At 35.9% G+C, this 15,092-nt stretch overlaps 1 pseudogene; it reads left to right on the forward strand.

The window, feature by feature from the left end:
* The first annotated feature begins 1,356 nt into the window (after positions 1-1,356).
* On the forward strand, positions 1,357-3,471 carry LOC143920457 (phenoloxidase 2 pseudogene; annotated as a pseudogene).
* Positions 3,472-15,092: the final 11,621 nt, after the last annotated feature.

The raw sequence follows: 15,092 nt of genomic DNA on the forward strand, positions 1-15,092 counted from the left end.
GTATAAATTGAGATTGCTACGCTTCGTGTGATATTTCTTCGCGATATTTGCGGAAATAAACGAGAGATCTAAGATATTCCTCTTTTGCATACGTGATACATTAAAATCGACAATTACAGTAAATCAAAGAGACTAAACTGCAATAATAGAACAATATAAATCTAGCTTTCGCGTTAAATGATATAATAAATATTAAATATCTGTTTGAGTAAGGAATTTCACTTGGCTTTTATTACACGACTTAACACTGTACATTCGCAGACGATTCTCCCAGTATTATTAATAACGAGACGATTACAATACATTACCGAGAGATCATTAAATGTGTATATAACTTAGGCCACTATGTATGTATATATAAAATAATCAATTAATAAGAAATAATACAAATAAACATTAAGAAGATCGGAAACATCACATCGCAAAAATACATAACATAATAGTTTACATACATATGTACATAGGTACATTAAGATTACTTCAAACGAAATATCGAAATATGAACTACATATGTATGTATGTATTGTCAAATTATATTTCCCTGCGGTTTATATTTTAGACTTAATGTAGCATTCTTGAAATTTAATACTGAGAGTATGAATATATTCTGTCATAAACTGTGTGATATACTTTTTTGCACTACACTAGGCCTTAGTTAATCCTTTGAGTGGGCAAGGTTACATATGAGCAAGATGATACGTGACAAGAATGTGTTAAAAGTGGATAGAATGGAGTTCTATTGGGCGGCGGAAGAAAATAGCCGTCTTGAGATATTAGATAACCAAAAAAATGTGCGTTTATAACATTATTTTAAGATGTACGTATTTATAAAAATATGTACCTAATTAAAGTAGCACTAAATCATTATAATGTAAAAAAATAAAAAAATACGTACATATGTATGTACATACGTACATATTTTTGAATTATTGCAACAAATAAAAAAACATTGTAAATACAAAAGTGTGGGATAAGAGTGTTGCTTCTCAAAATCGAAAAAAGACCTTATCATTTTAGTTTCAGCGGTTATGCGGTTTACAAGCGAACATTTCCAAAATGTGTATTTTAAAAAATCTGACATGAAAACATGAAGCTTATCCGACATCCTGAGATAAATTCAATCAAATGCATTTAGTCACAAACTTACAATACAACTTAAGATACCATCACCAGATAGATCCGAACGAACAAGTATTTGTTTTTCAACATTGCTTAAGTATCACCGCAAAGCTTAAATTTCGATAATAAAGTCCTTTAAAAGCGCTTGCTCATCCTTAGCAAAATCATTCGATCACTGGACTCTAAGTACAGTGTTTCAATTGTTCTTTTGTGACGACCAACGAATTCGCTTCAACGATGACTTCTACCGAAGAAATCAAGAACAACCTCAGCCTTCTGTTCGAGAGGCCAACCGAGCCTGCCTTCATGGCAAAGGGGCCCAATTTGACAGCATTCGATGTACCAGAAAACTTCCTGCCCGATCGCTACAAAAACATTGGCACCCAACTAGCCAACAGGTTCGATTCTCAGAACAAAATCACTTTGAAGAACGTTGCGACGCCGGATATCTCGATTCCCATGGAATTGGGACGTCACGAGCAATTCTCCCTGTTTATTCCGAGACATGCTGAAATGGCGGGTCGCTTAACTGACATCTTCATGAAGGCAATAAGTGTCGACGATCTGCAATCCTTCGCTGTATATTGCAGGGACAGAGTAAACCCTTACATGTTCAACTATGCGCTCTCGGTTGCCCTGTTGCATAGGACCGACACTAGAGATGTGCCCATTCCGAGCGTCGCGGAAATCTTTCCGGACAAATATCTGGACTCTGGCGTCTTCTCCAGAGCTCGAGAAATAGCTCAAGTCGTACCCGAAGGTTCAAGGCAAGCCATCGTTATCCCGAGAGACAACACTGCTTCTGACTTGGAACCGGAGCAGCGTGTTGCCTACTTCCGTGAAGATCTCGGCATCAACATTCACCACTGGCACTGGCATCTCGTTTATCCATTCTCTAATCCCGATCGCGCAATTGTCGCTAAAGATCGCCGTGGAGAACTATTCTACTACATGCACGAACAAATCATGGCTAGATATAACGCTGAACGTTTATGCAATCAGTTGACACGCGTCACCAGATTGAGTAATCTACGCGAGCCGATACCAGAAGGATACTTTCCAAAGTTAGATTCGCAAGTTGCAAGCCGAGCCTGGGCACCCAGATTTGTGAACACTGTTTTGAGAGATGTCAACCGCCCAGCTGATAGATTGAGGATTGATATAACAAACATGGAAGCATGGGTTGCAAGAATACGAGCCGCTATAGCTCAAGGATATGTAGAAGACGCAAACCAAGTGAGAATCCCACTGACGAACGAAAGGGGAATCGATATTTTGGGCAATCTTATGGAACCAGCAGCTGTACTATCACCCAATTCGCAATTATATGGAAGTTTCCACAATATGGGACATATGTTGTTAGGATACGCTCATGATCCTGATGGCCGATTTTTGGAGGGATTTTCTGTTGTTGCAGACTCATCGACTTCTATGAGAGATCCTTTGTTTTATAGATTGCATGCTTTCGTCGATGAAATTTTCCAATCGCACAAAATAACTCTTCCTCGTTATACTGTAGCTCAGCTCACCTTCCCTGAAATTAGAGTTGCGGGTGTACAGGTCGAAGTTCAAGGAGGTCAACCAAATCGCTTACAAACATTTTGGCAGAGGAGTGAAATCGACATGGCCAGAGGATTAGATTTCGCACCACGCGGTTCAGTATTTGTACAATTTACCCATTTACAACACATGCCGTTCTCCTACAGGATTCAAGTTCAGAACACTTCTCAAAGCCAAATGATGGGCTACGTACGCATATTTTTGGCGCCAAGAATAGACGAGAGAGGTCGAGCTTTGAATTTCAACGATCAACGACTGCTCATGATTGAACTGGATAAATTCAGAGTTGCTTTGCGAAGCGGCCAGAACTTGATCGTCCGAAGATCAGACGAGTCGTCGGTGACGATCCCCTACGAAACAACTTTCCGCAACTTGTCAAATAGACCAACAACAGGAAATAACTTACAAGAGTACAACTTCTGCGGCTGTGGATGGCCCCAGCACATGTTGATTCCCAAGGGTACCGAGCTGGGCATGCAGATGGATCTGTTCGTTATGATTTCTGACTACACCAACGACAGAGTCGACCAGAATGGTAATAACAGTATTTGTGCTGAAGCTGACAGCTATTGTGGTATCCTCAATAGTCTGTATCCAGACAGACGCTCTATGGGCTATCCGTTCGACAGGGTCGGCAGAAATGGTGTGAATAATTTGGCAGATTTCTTGACACCCAATATGATCGTACAACCGGTCACCATCACTTTTACAAACCAAACTCGAGTAAGAGGCACCAATGCCGTCGTTACCGATAATGTTGCTGACAACACCACTACAACCAATCGCCCATAAAATATAAACCATTACTTATCTTCCTCTTTGATGACTTTCAGCTTTCACTTATGCTTATTCCTTTGATTATTTGTACTATCATATATGTAAAATTAATGTAATATTTAGAATTTTAATAAAAACACTTGAAAATTCTAATCAAATCTTACTCAATATCATCATCACCTTTTCCACTAGTATGATATTTCGCGTGCGTAACCCTCGATGGATGGAGTTTTCAGGTGCCAGATAATCCGTGCTCCAGATTTTAGTGAAGTGTGCAGGATCGCAGAACCGCTCTCAACACACCTACTTTCTTTTACATATTCTAAGCACCGATCTAAGCTATTTGCAAGAAAATTGACCCGCGTGGTTACATTACACAATACAGCAGAAAAGCCTCCTCACGCAAAAACAAAAATTGAGGGAGGGGAGTTGAGAATTCCCCTCCCCATTGAAATTTCAGTTTAGAGCAATATTTCAAATTTTTATGACGCGTGACGTCACACCACGACAATTCACTGTTCCATCCGTAAAGGAATTTTACTTCAACATTCTTTCAGCTGTATATGTACATACATATGTATTTATCTGTTCGTCTGGAATTTCAGCCATATCACTCGTTTTACTACATCTTCTCATCTATGTACACTTTCAATTTTCAATTCCACGCTATCATACTGCATTTTAAACTACATTCTAACATTTTTTCTTTCTGTAAATATGCAAAAATACATTTAAATAACTTGGGCATTGAAAGCCAGAATTTTCTTTCAGAATTATGCTCGCCGTAACGAGGACAGATAGGAAACGGAATACGTAAATGAGAAATATGAAAAAAATTGATATAGTGGATCATGTGAAAAGAATGAAATAGCAATGGCCGGGTCACTAGCTAGAAGAATAGAAGAAAGATTTACAAAAGTCCCCGAATGGTACCCGAAAGAATTTAAGGAAGTAGATGGGAAAGGGTGGATTAAATTAGAAAACTGTGTGGGCCGAGATGGATGAAATTTGCAAAACAGAAACGAGTGAAATCGCATTGGATAGGCCTTCATCCAGCAGTGGTCGATGAATGGCTGTAAATTATTATATATTTTATAGTCACATTATGAACCGATTTAACAATACCTATACAGAAATTTTTCAAACTATTCGAAAACCAATATATGTACATTCATAAATTTTCATATTTAAATAATTCAATAGTAACGTATTCAAAATAAGTAGTGAGCTACGGAGTGCATACAATTCTATGAACAAAGTGGTCACGGGATCACATCCCACTGGTTTCTGCTGGCCAGACTTTGGATTTGTGACTCGGATCATTTCCGATCGAATTTGCCAATTTATCTAATTTTCGTTGAAACGGTTCCAAAAAATAAGCAACCTTACCCATTTCATAAATCTCGCGTTTTCAGCAATCTCAGATTTCACTGAATTGTATAAAATGCTGCAAATCTACATATTTGACCATAAATGTATCTATGGATGTTGATTGATATGAATTTACTTTGTATAATATTATCTGCGTATCAAATGTACAATGTTTCTGGCCAGGGAGACGCATTGGGGTTACCTGTTACCTGTTAAGCCTTCCTGGTATAAATCGATATATATATATATATATATATATATATATATATATATATATATATATATATATATATATATATATATATATATATATATATATATACTCCTAAACCACTCAACCGATTACGATAGAATTTTCAGGATTTGTTGTATGCATGTCCGGGAAAATTACTGTGAAAAAAACATGTCAATAATAATATTCGTAATTACGATTTTACCGACGCGAAAGTATGAAGCGCCATTGTGTAGTGAAGGAAATGTGTATGTTGGCAACCACGATTACAGACTGGTTTATGACGACGTGGCGTTGAGCTCGGTGACACGACAACCTGTTCACAGATTTTCCGTAAACCGAGGATGCGCTCCAGGCATTACGTATACGGCCATCTCTTTCTCATCCCGTCTGTTTACCGAGATCTCGTTTACTATGCCATTACGTATGCAGCCATCTCTTTCACAGACCGTCTGTTCACCGATAACAGAGCGCATCCTCGGTTTACGGAAAATCTGTGAACGAGTTGTCAGGTAACCGTTGAGCTCCAACCATTGCTTGAAATGGCAACGGGAACACAACGGGAACGGCAACGGGAAAAACGGGTATGAGCGGCATTGCAACGCAATAATTTCAAATGTTTCCGCGTCGCCACCTGCACTGTTAGGCGTAAAATAAACAAACAATTGAATAATTTCAAATATTTTCGCTGCCTGCATTTTTCCGACAAATGAGAACGGGAACGAGAACGAGAACGGTAAAGCAATGAGAACGGGAACGGGAATAGCATGCGTTATTGTGGCATTGCAACGCATTTACTGGTTCAGCTAGTAAATACATAAATAAATAATCATAGCAAAGGTTCTTTACTATTATAGGCAGTTAAAACAGCGTCTTTAAGTCATGCCCACAATTCCAAAAGACAATTATCCACGGATAACAATCTCAATCCCATCTCCCGACAAGACACATACATACTATTTGTTTGCATTGAACAAAATTGACTCCACCTGGCGTGCCTAATTTGCAAAGAAAGCCCATACGTTACGTCGTCACGTAGCTGTGGTCCTTTCAACCCTTTCACGGGCACGCGAGGGCGGATTAATACACGTCGGGGTCCCCGAAACCCGCACACATTGTTTGCGGCGACGGCCGTAATGGATCTCGGCCGCGATCTAACCCCTTGGCGACCGGTCTCACGCTGGAGATGAGAGCAGCGGGGGTAGAGGAACCCCCCAGTAATTAATCGCCGCGTCAAAGCGGCCGGGATGCAGGGGGTTAAGGTAATTTCCACCCCCGGGGCCGAGTATGTTAATTCGACGACGTAATGAAAGGCCCCGACGAACTTAGCCTGCATTGTTTCGGCGGCGGATATGCGTTAGTGGGAGGGAAGGCTTTGTTGTCGGCGAGACTCACGTTTTGTAAGATACATACTATGACATTGTCGGTCAAATCCCGACTGAAATATTAATTGATTGATACAATTTTTACACTCCAAATTAAAAAAAATTATAAAATTAAATTAAATATTTTACAAATCAAATTAAACATTTAAATGTATTTTGTAAAAAAAAAATATTTTAAGAAATACGTACATAAGATACCGTCTGGACAATCTTCATATTATATTATATGTATGTATAAATAGAGGGCTACGTTCAGTTGGCTTTAGCTTTTTATAGCTGTTATCAGCTCATTACTAGTTCAGTGATGTGACCGGTTGCACTGCGCCACACGACCGGCAGTCTCTCTTCCACTTTAAGCAGTAATAAAAGAAAGTAAACCAAAAGCTAAGGAATGTTATTAATCATTGCCACTTACATATTTCTCCACCGTCAATGTGAAAATTTGCCCGTATATTATGTTGTTAAGACCAACAGCTGTGTTATTTTGATTTATAAAATTTTCTGCTAGAATAAATTGCCTAAATTTGGGAGACATAATAAATCAGTCTATTGCAACTGTCACTTCCACAGATTGTTATAAATATTGGATGAATATGTACATGAAACTACCAGCTACTGCCGCAAAAGAACGTTTATGAATTAAATTTACGTACATACATATGTATGTATTTACATATGTATCTTTTTACTTTATCTATGTAGGTAGTAACAATAGATGAAGTTTTGTGATCATGCGAAAATTCGAACTCGATATTTTGACTGATTCGAGCTCGGAATCGATCACTGATCACGTTTTCATGATCTAGAAAAATGTGTGTGTGTGTCTGTGTATTTTGGGGATTTTTTGAATATCTTTAGTCCTATCGAACTGAAACTTAGTATCGGTTACTGAAATTCTTATCGATATGACGTAAATTTTTAAGTTGACCGGAAATGGTACATCCCCTTATACATAGGTGTCGATTTTTTATCAAATTTAATTTAAATTGTGAAATTGATAATGTATGAAACAAGGTTATTCATGTGCTATCATAAAATTCTAATTACTTTGAATATTTTAATTTGATTTTTTTTTTAACCGTATATTATGATTAATATACGGTTTTCACGCGTTTCGGTATTCAGTGATTAATCTGGTTTCGAGCCTTTTGTCTCAAGCATCCCGAAATAACTTTTCAGGGCAGGAAAAAGTCATATAAACTGCTTGATGATCATGACACCTCTCATTGTTCAGAAATACAGGTAATTTAAATATTTTTAAAAATTTAAATATCTTGGTTGGACTTTCAATACATCTGGCAACCTAATTTTATTACCAAAAATATAATTTATCCGGAAGTAATGAAACTAAAAACATAAGATTGCGAAAAAATAAATGGTTCGGTGTACACAACTTCATAAACACACGTGTTTTTATTTATTTTGCGAATTAAAAAAATAACCTAAGCCGTATGTATGTATATAATGCCATTGTGGCGCATTAGGTTCTTCCTGTAATGCCACAATGGTCCAAAACTATTAAATAAATAAATAAATAATACAGCCACACATTTCGAAATTTACGAAACAATTATTTACGAAAATAATAAAATCCTAGGTACATACCTACATACCTACATATTTACCTAAGTCAAAATTTTCAATAAAATAGTTTCCTCTAAGCATAAAGATAAATTTACACACAGCTAATAAAATATGATATTATATATAATCTACATATGTTTATAATATAATAATAGCGATTTGTTATCGTCCGAATATGTATTATATACATATGTATATGTATGTATGTAAATTTTAGCTCGAGCTCAATATTTGTTTAGTCAAAGTGGGTGCGGACTAAAAACTTTGATCCAACATTTGCGATATGGAAACGTTTCACAAATATCAAGTGCGCGTTTTGTATTATTTAATTTTGAAAAGAGACTCAAGCCTTCATTAACACACGCACGCGTAGGTTATACCTATAAATTCGCAAAATTTCTAGGTTGGTAGATACAAGCGTGTGTAGATAGGCGGAGCGCGCGCAAAAGGTTAATTCGTAAAGCGGAATAGGCCCCTACTCGAAAACAAACACAGAAATTAAAACAAATACCAAAAGTCTCGACCGCACGTATTTGGGTTTCAATGGTTTATTTCAAACGAACGATACAAAGTAATGTGTTTTTATTCATGATACATAATAAATTGAATAAAAACAGACATACATATACAATTTAAAGCACTGCCTACACCTGACAAACACTTGACCATGGTGTCAGTTCATTTCCGGCATTTTGTCGTCGCGGACGTGCAAACACATACATAGAATCATACGGCACGGTATACCTAGGTAGAATCAAGCCGTGAATGGGCGTGTCTTATATCATTTTTAATACGTACGATCTTATTATTTCGACAAATTTCTCCTACATTTGATCTAATATGGGAATCAATGTCAAACCTACGTCAATAAAAGGGAAATATATCACCAAAAACAATCCATGGGTTGAGTTTTGGCCTGGTATAGATCAAACGTGCTAGCGTTTTTTAAAACACGTGCTACCTGTCTGTGCTCAAACTGATCAAACATTTCCAGTACGTCCGAACACTAAATCAGGTTCTGTAGTTTGTGTTTAGATTGGACGAGTACTTGTCCGATGTAAACGACTAAAAGGTTTCCATTCCAAAACCAGGTCCAAACACCAGGTTGAGTACTGTAATTTGTGTTTAGATTGAGTACTCGGTTAAATGGACTAGTATTCGGTCGATATATCTATCTTGACCGAGTACTTGCAATATATAAACGGGATTAACCCTTTTATCCACGGATGACCGCTATATATGCCATGCTTAAAATGCCACTACTGGCACTACTGGCATTTTTTTTTTTGTTTAACTAGTTGCAATAGAAAATCCACTAATAATGAAGATATTGACCGTAATACAAGTAAACATTTTCCACTCCGCTCCGTTCTACCAACTCGCAATATTTCGAGACTCATTTTCTCAACTTTTCGTCTGTGTAAACAGGAGTTTGTATATTGTATATAAAAATGTTTGTATACAATATACAAAATCCTTTTTGTATACATGTATGTACATATGTAATATATTTAATATTAGTATTTATCCTTGTACAATATTTGTAAATACACCGAAAAGGTTAGGAAAACGAGTCCTGAAATAGTTTGCAAGTTGGTGGAACGAGGTAGACCCCAAGTAAAGATAGTAGGAATATTAGCGGCAGGAAAAAAAGAAGTATGTATAATAGATATATCAAGACAATAAAAGACTACCTTCATATGTGCTATCATAGATGGCTTGGAAAGACCAAAAGCCTCTATACGAAAGTTTTAGCTGTAGATAGTATGAGACCAAGTAAACAAAAACGGCACCTTAAAACTATGCTGGAATAAAAATTATTATTATTGTCATTGTGAATACGTTGGTAAGCCCAAATAATTTTTTTCAATGAAAATTAGATCAGTTTAATAAACAGAAACAAAGTTCAATAAAATAGTAATTGTTCTATCAAATGCATTGCTAGCATCGTACAAAGTCTCTTACAGAATTTCAAAATGTAAAATTCACATGCAAATTAAATGTCTCCCCTTATAGGTGTCCTCTTTTCTTTTAATCTGTATTTATATACATATTTCTATCATTTAAAAATTTGTTTTTATTATTTTATGAAATAAAGGGGTTGGGAGGGGGGGGGGTTATCATTATTATATGTTTTTAAAAAGGGAGGCCTAGTTGCAATAAGTTTGGAAATCACTGCACTAAGCCGAGTAATGTACTTTGCGTATATGTAGATTTAAGTACTCGTCAGATGTAAACGGGGCTAAAGAGTTACTATTCACTCGCTGAATTCATTAATTCACTTTACACTTGTACTGTTTTAACTAAACGAATGCCCAGTACTCGTCAGGTGTAAACGGGGCTTAAATGCGCAATTTCACGTACATACCTTGAGTCAGAAGTAGTCATCGTCAGCCATCATCAGCTATCGTCTTCAATCTGGCTGTGGATATTTCCGCCATTACAAAACGTTGCACTCACACACACTTTCATTTGTTTTTATTTAAAATATAAAAATTACACCATTTGAATTTAGTATCCGTATGACAGCCGTGTTGCGCGCGCGCGGTGCGTCTTATAGCTAACCGTCATTTTTATTGCCACAATTTTCGCGAACGCGCATTTTATGGTTTTCATTATTTTTAATCGGTATTCGAGTGCTGCAAATATCGGTTGGAAATCTCCAGAGAAACGCAGCATCCACGCGTTTGCGATGTCGTGCTCGGTTTTTCGCGTCGTTGTAAACAAACGATATTTTATTCAAATAAAATTTGTGAAAGTTGCATTCAAATGTTTTTCATACTAAAAAAAATTGTTTTGAATTTTGAATTAATTCATTATTATTATTTTTAAATAATAAATTTCATACCGTATCGATATAAATACAAGTGCAATCAAGATGTGTGATTGAATCGATGATATGGCAATGGCGCTCGATTAGTTACTAGACTAATTGCAGCCAGTGAGTTTTACACACAACATACATATATACCTACGTATATAAATAGATTTATTATATAAAATGTATTTATTTTTTTAGCATCCGGTCAACGCCAACGCGATCCATCGATTTTTCAAGGTACATTTGCGACGAATTAATTGGTATTTATTTGTATATAAAATTTTAAATTGTAATAAAATATTCACATTATACAATGCCGCTGTATCATATATGGGTTCGGTGATTATTGCCCACAAAGCGCTCGCCTAAAAGTCACTAAAATCTCTATAACGGAACATCTGGCAGCCGAAAAGTCAATCATACTAACGATAACTATCATACTAACGAGAACTCGAATGCCAAATATTCTGTATTAGCGATTTTCATGGTAAAAATTGTCTTTTGGGCGATTGCAATGTACGTAATAATCCTATATATGCTACAGAGAAACTTTAGTTGTCAGTGAAATTATATATTTCAATAGTACGGATATAACAATATATATAATAACAAATTCACTGCTCAATTTCAGTGATTCTATAATTAAATAATTACAACGTACTAGCAACCATAATAACCTAATATTAAATATATAAAACCAGCCCTAAAGTAAGCTAACCTATCCTAACCCTAAATAAATAAAATAAAACCAAAACTATCTTAACCTAACCTATTCTAACTTTAAATAAATAAAACCAACCCTAACTTAACCTAACCTTACCTTAAATAAATAATGAACTATACCCAGCGAAAATGTAACTGGTTATGATTTCACTGAAGTGAAATTATAATTTCACTGCTGTTATAATTTCTCTGTGACATATGTATACATACATAAGTATTTGTAGCGTACGGTTCAAATTTACATATTTTCTTATGCCGGGTTCCTTCTCTACATAACCACCACTAATTTCAAAGTATGATGAAATTCATTTTTGAATAAATTATCATTTGTATTTTTTTCACTATACACACGCCTATTGAAACGCAACCCCCCCCCCCCCCCCATAGAATTTTTCACTAATGACGCAAGGGTTGAGGTCAATCTTAATTACGTCCTTTGAAACGTGACATGACATTATATTTTTAGAAATGTTCATCGTACTACATATGTATACATATAACACCAGTATAGATATATACATATATATAATGCATATAGAACTAATGACCGTTGCTCGATTTAAAATTCAAGTAACCTTTCACAGAATTGGGATTTTCAATTTGGTAAAAGGTATGCGAAACAACAGGGTTTTCCAACCGAAGGGTTGCGATATCAATTCTTAAGTGCAAAATTTATGGTTTCCGATTTTCCGCATCGGTTTTTCTATGCTTTTAAATATTATTATGTACATTCGTATAGTGTTCGTCGACGGGGCTGTATCATATCAATTGCATTATGACAACACCCGTACACAATGGTTGCTTTTAATTCTAGAATTTCTTGAAAGGTGCTCCATCAATGTCGTTCCATATCCGTCATATTCGCCGGATTAAGTTCCTCGTGATTTATTTTCGTTTCCTAAGCTCGAGAGGTCATAGATTTGAAACAACCGAGGATATTGTTAAATATGTGACGTAAAACCTCATATACATACGAAAAATCAACACAATTTTCTTTTACAATATTGTTTCATTCATAACCTGATCAAATCAAATTATAAACCTCGTAAATCAAAAATCACATTTTTTTCAAGCGAGAATGAAAAATTTTATGTACTTTCTTATCATATTTATTTTATCGTTTCTGTCTTATTTTTTCAGTTATATTTAAGATGTTTTACTCAAAGTGGATTTGAAATTGTTCTATGTCTATCATCGTTTGTTACAGCCCCTCTGTTTTGGGCAACTCCCATCTATCTCACCCCCCAAACTTTTCTGATTTCATCCATGAATCTCACGTGTGGCCTTCTTTGCACCCTTTTACATTCTCTCGGGTACCATTCGAGCACTTCTTTTGTCCATCTATCGTCCGTTCTTCTAGCTACGTAACCCGCTCATTGACATTTCAATATCTTTACTCTCGCCATTATATCAACCACCGTGTCTCATAAACATTGAGCAATACGTTGTTCGAGTTAGCATTTACGTCTCTTCAGAAATGAATAAGAAGAGGCAGCGGCAATAATTCAGTTCGATCATTAGCTCGATATGAATGATCTTTTCACGGATTCCAAAAATTCACTTTTTATCAATTGCACAAAGGCAATGAGTATATTATCAGACAGGTGCATTTTTTTCTGTCGTACATAGCCGTACAACAGTGGCGTGAGGTGACTTTTCAACCAGAGGATGCTGTCCAAAACACGATCAGTTTATTTTATTTTATTCTTCCAAACATTGTCATATTTATATTTATTAAAATGTCATTGATATGTTTTCGTTTTTGAATGAATATTCAATATTGGTGTGGTTTTTGGGCTCTTAACAATAATCTCTTTTTCATTATATGGTAGAGAATCAAATGTCCTTTTTATTAAAATTTTAATTAAAAAATTGCAATTATTATAAACAACGGCGATAAATCCATTGTTACTTTGGCTATTTATATAAATAATAATTTAAGACGTAATAAATTACAATAAAATAATAAAAATAAATAACTTAGGACGTAACGTACGAAATATCAATCAAAGAATCAAGCGAATTGTCTATAGATGCATAAAAAATTTAGCTTTCAGAGCAGACAACTTGCAAGTATCACGCGAGCGAGACGGCTATAGTGTTGTCTCACTCATGCGCATACGCAAGAGTGACAGCTCACTTGTGCGCATGCGCAAAGATTTGTAGAGAACTTCAGCATCCAAGGCGATACGAGCTTGATGGGAAACAAGCACCGGTCGCGCAGACGGCTACGGCCTTTCAACATGGATGCTCGGTTATGTCAATTCTGGTTCAGACAACAGATCGTATATATTTTTATAAGATCGTATATTTTTTTGCCGTAAATTTTAAGGGATGCGCAGCACCCACAACATCCACGGACGGCACGCCACTGCTGTACAAATATATGAAAGTAGCATTATTTCGAACAATATTGATTATTAAAATTGAAATAAAATCGATCGGTACGTAAACCCTGTGCTCCTACAGCCCTGTTTGTTATTGTTTTTGTTGTCCGTCTCCGGTTTACGTCACCGCAATTCACACACCCATTCACATACAAACGAACAGATACTAACGTACATAGATACAAAAGGTCTCGCCTGTGGCAGGGTGCCCATCATTTATATTAATTAATACGGAATCAATCCGGTGGGCGATTGTTCCCGGTGAAGCGGGTGCGTAACAATGAGCACAATCAGCTCGGCTCGTGTGCGATGAGCGGTACCAAATTGCTCTGTAAAACATTTATGGCACGTTTTCGAATCCGTTCGCGACCCAATTCGACAATCGAACACACATATTCACCCTAATAATTCAGTGCGGATAAAAAAACTTGCACATTTCACGCTGGCGCGAGTGATGCATTATTTATATGCTGTTTCGACAGACGCTCCCCCTTTTTTTCAGTCATGTACAGGGCGATTCGATGATCGTGATGGGTATTGTAATAAAAAGTGATAGCAGTGTTGGAAGTTGACGTGTGAAAATGGTCGGTTTAAAAATTTAACGTGGGCTTTTTTTAGTCTTTGTGAGATGGATTGAGGGATCTGCTTATTTTTACTCATGCTGTTTTGACGTAAATATTTTCTTGTTTTGCTTCTTAAAGGTGGATGCGTAATTTCATATTATTATTCTGGGAAATTTCATTACTTGTTTTACGAAAACATTAATCAAAACCAAGCCACGTGAAATAAACGATTATTAACGTGAATTAATAATAAATTAATCTAAACCAAAGTCAAATTTTCAAATCATTTACCGAAGATCATAACTAAATATTGCAAATTTTCCAATTTTTTGATCGATGTCGGACATGTTTTCTCTGGAATATATTTTAATTAATTTCAAAACTAGTTTCTTCTAAGAAATGTTCCTATTTATTTATGAAAAAATAATAAAGATATTGTTTTGTATGGATAACTATATAATAAATAGAATGTATGTATTTATAAATATAATAATGTATCAACTGTATGGATACATACATACATACATCTGTGTGTGTATTTATTTATTTTATTATTACAATTAACTAGTT

This window comes from Arctopsyche grandis, chromosome 12 (genome assembly GCF_051622035.1).
Source record: "Arctopsyche grandis isolate Sample6627 chromosome 12, ASM5162203v2, whole genome shotgun sequence".
Classification (NCBI taxonomy): domain Eukaryota; kingdom Metazoa; phylum Arthropoda; class Insecta; order Trichoptera; family Hydropsychidae; genus Arctopsyche; species Arctopsyche grandis.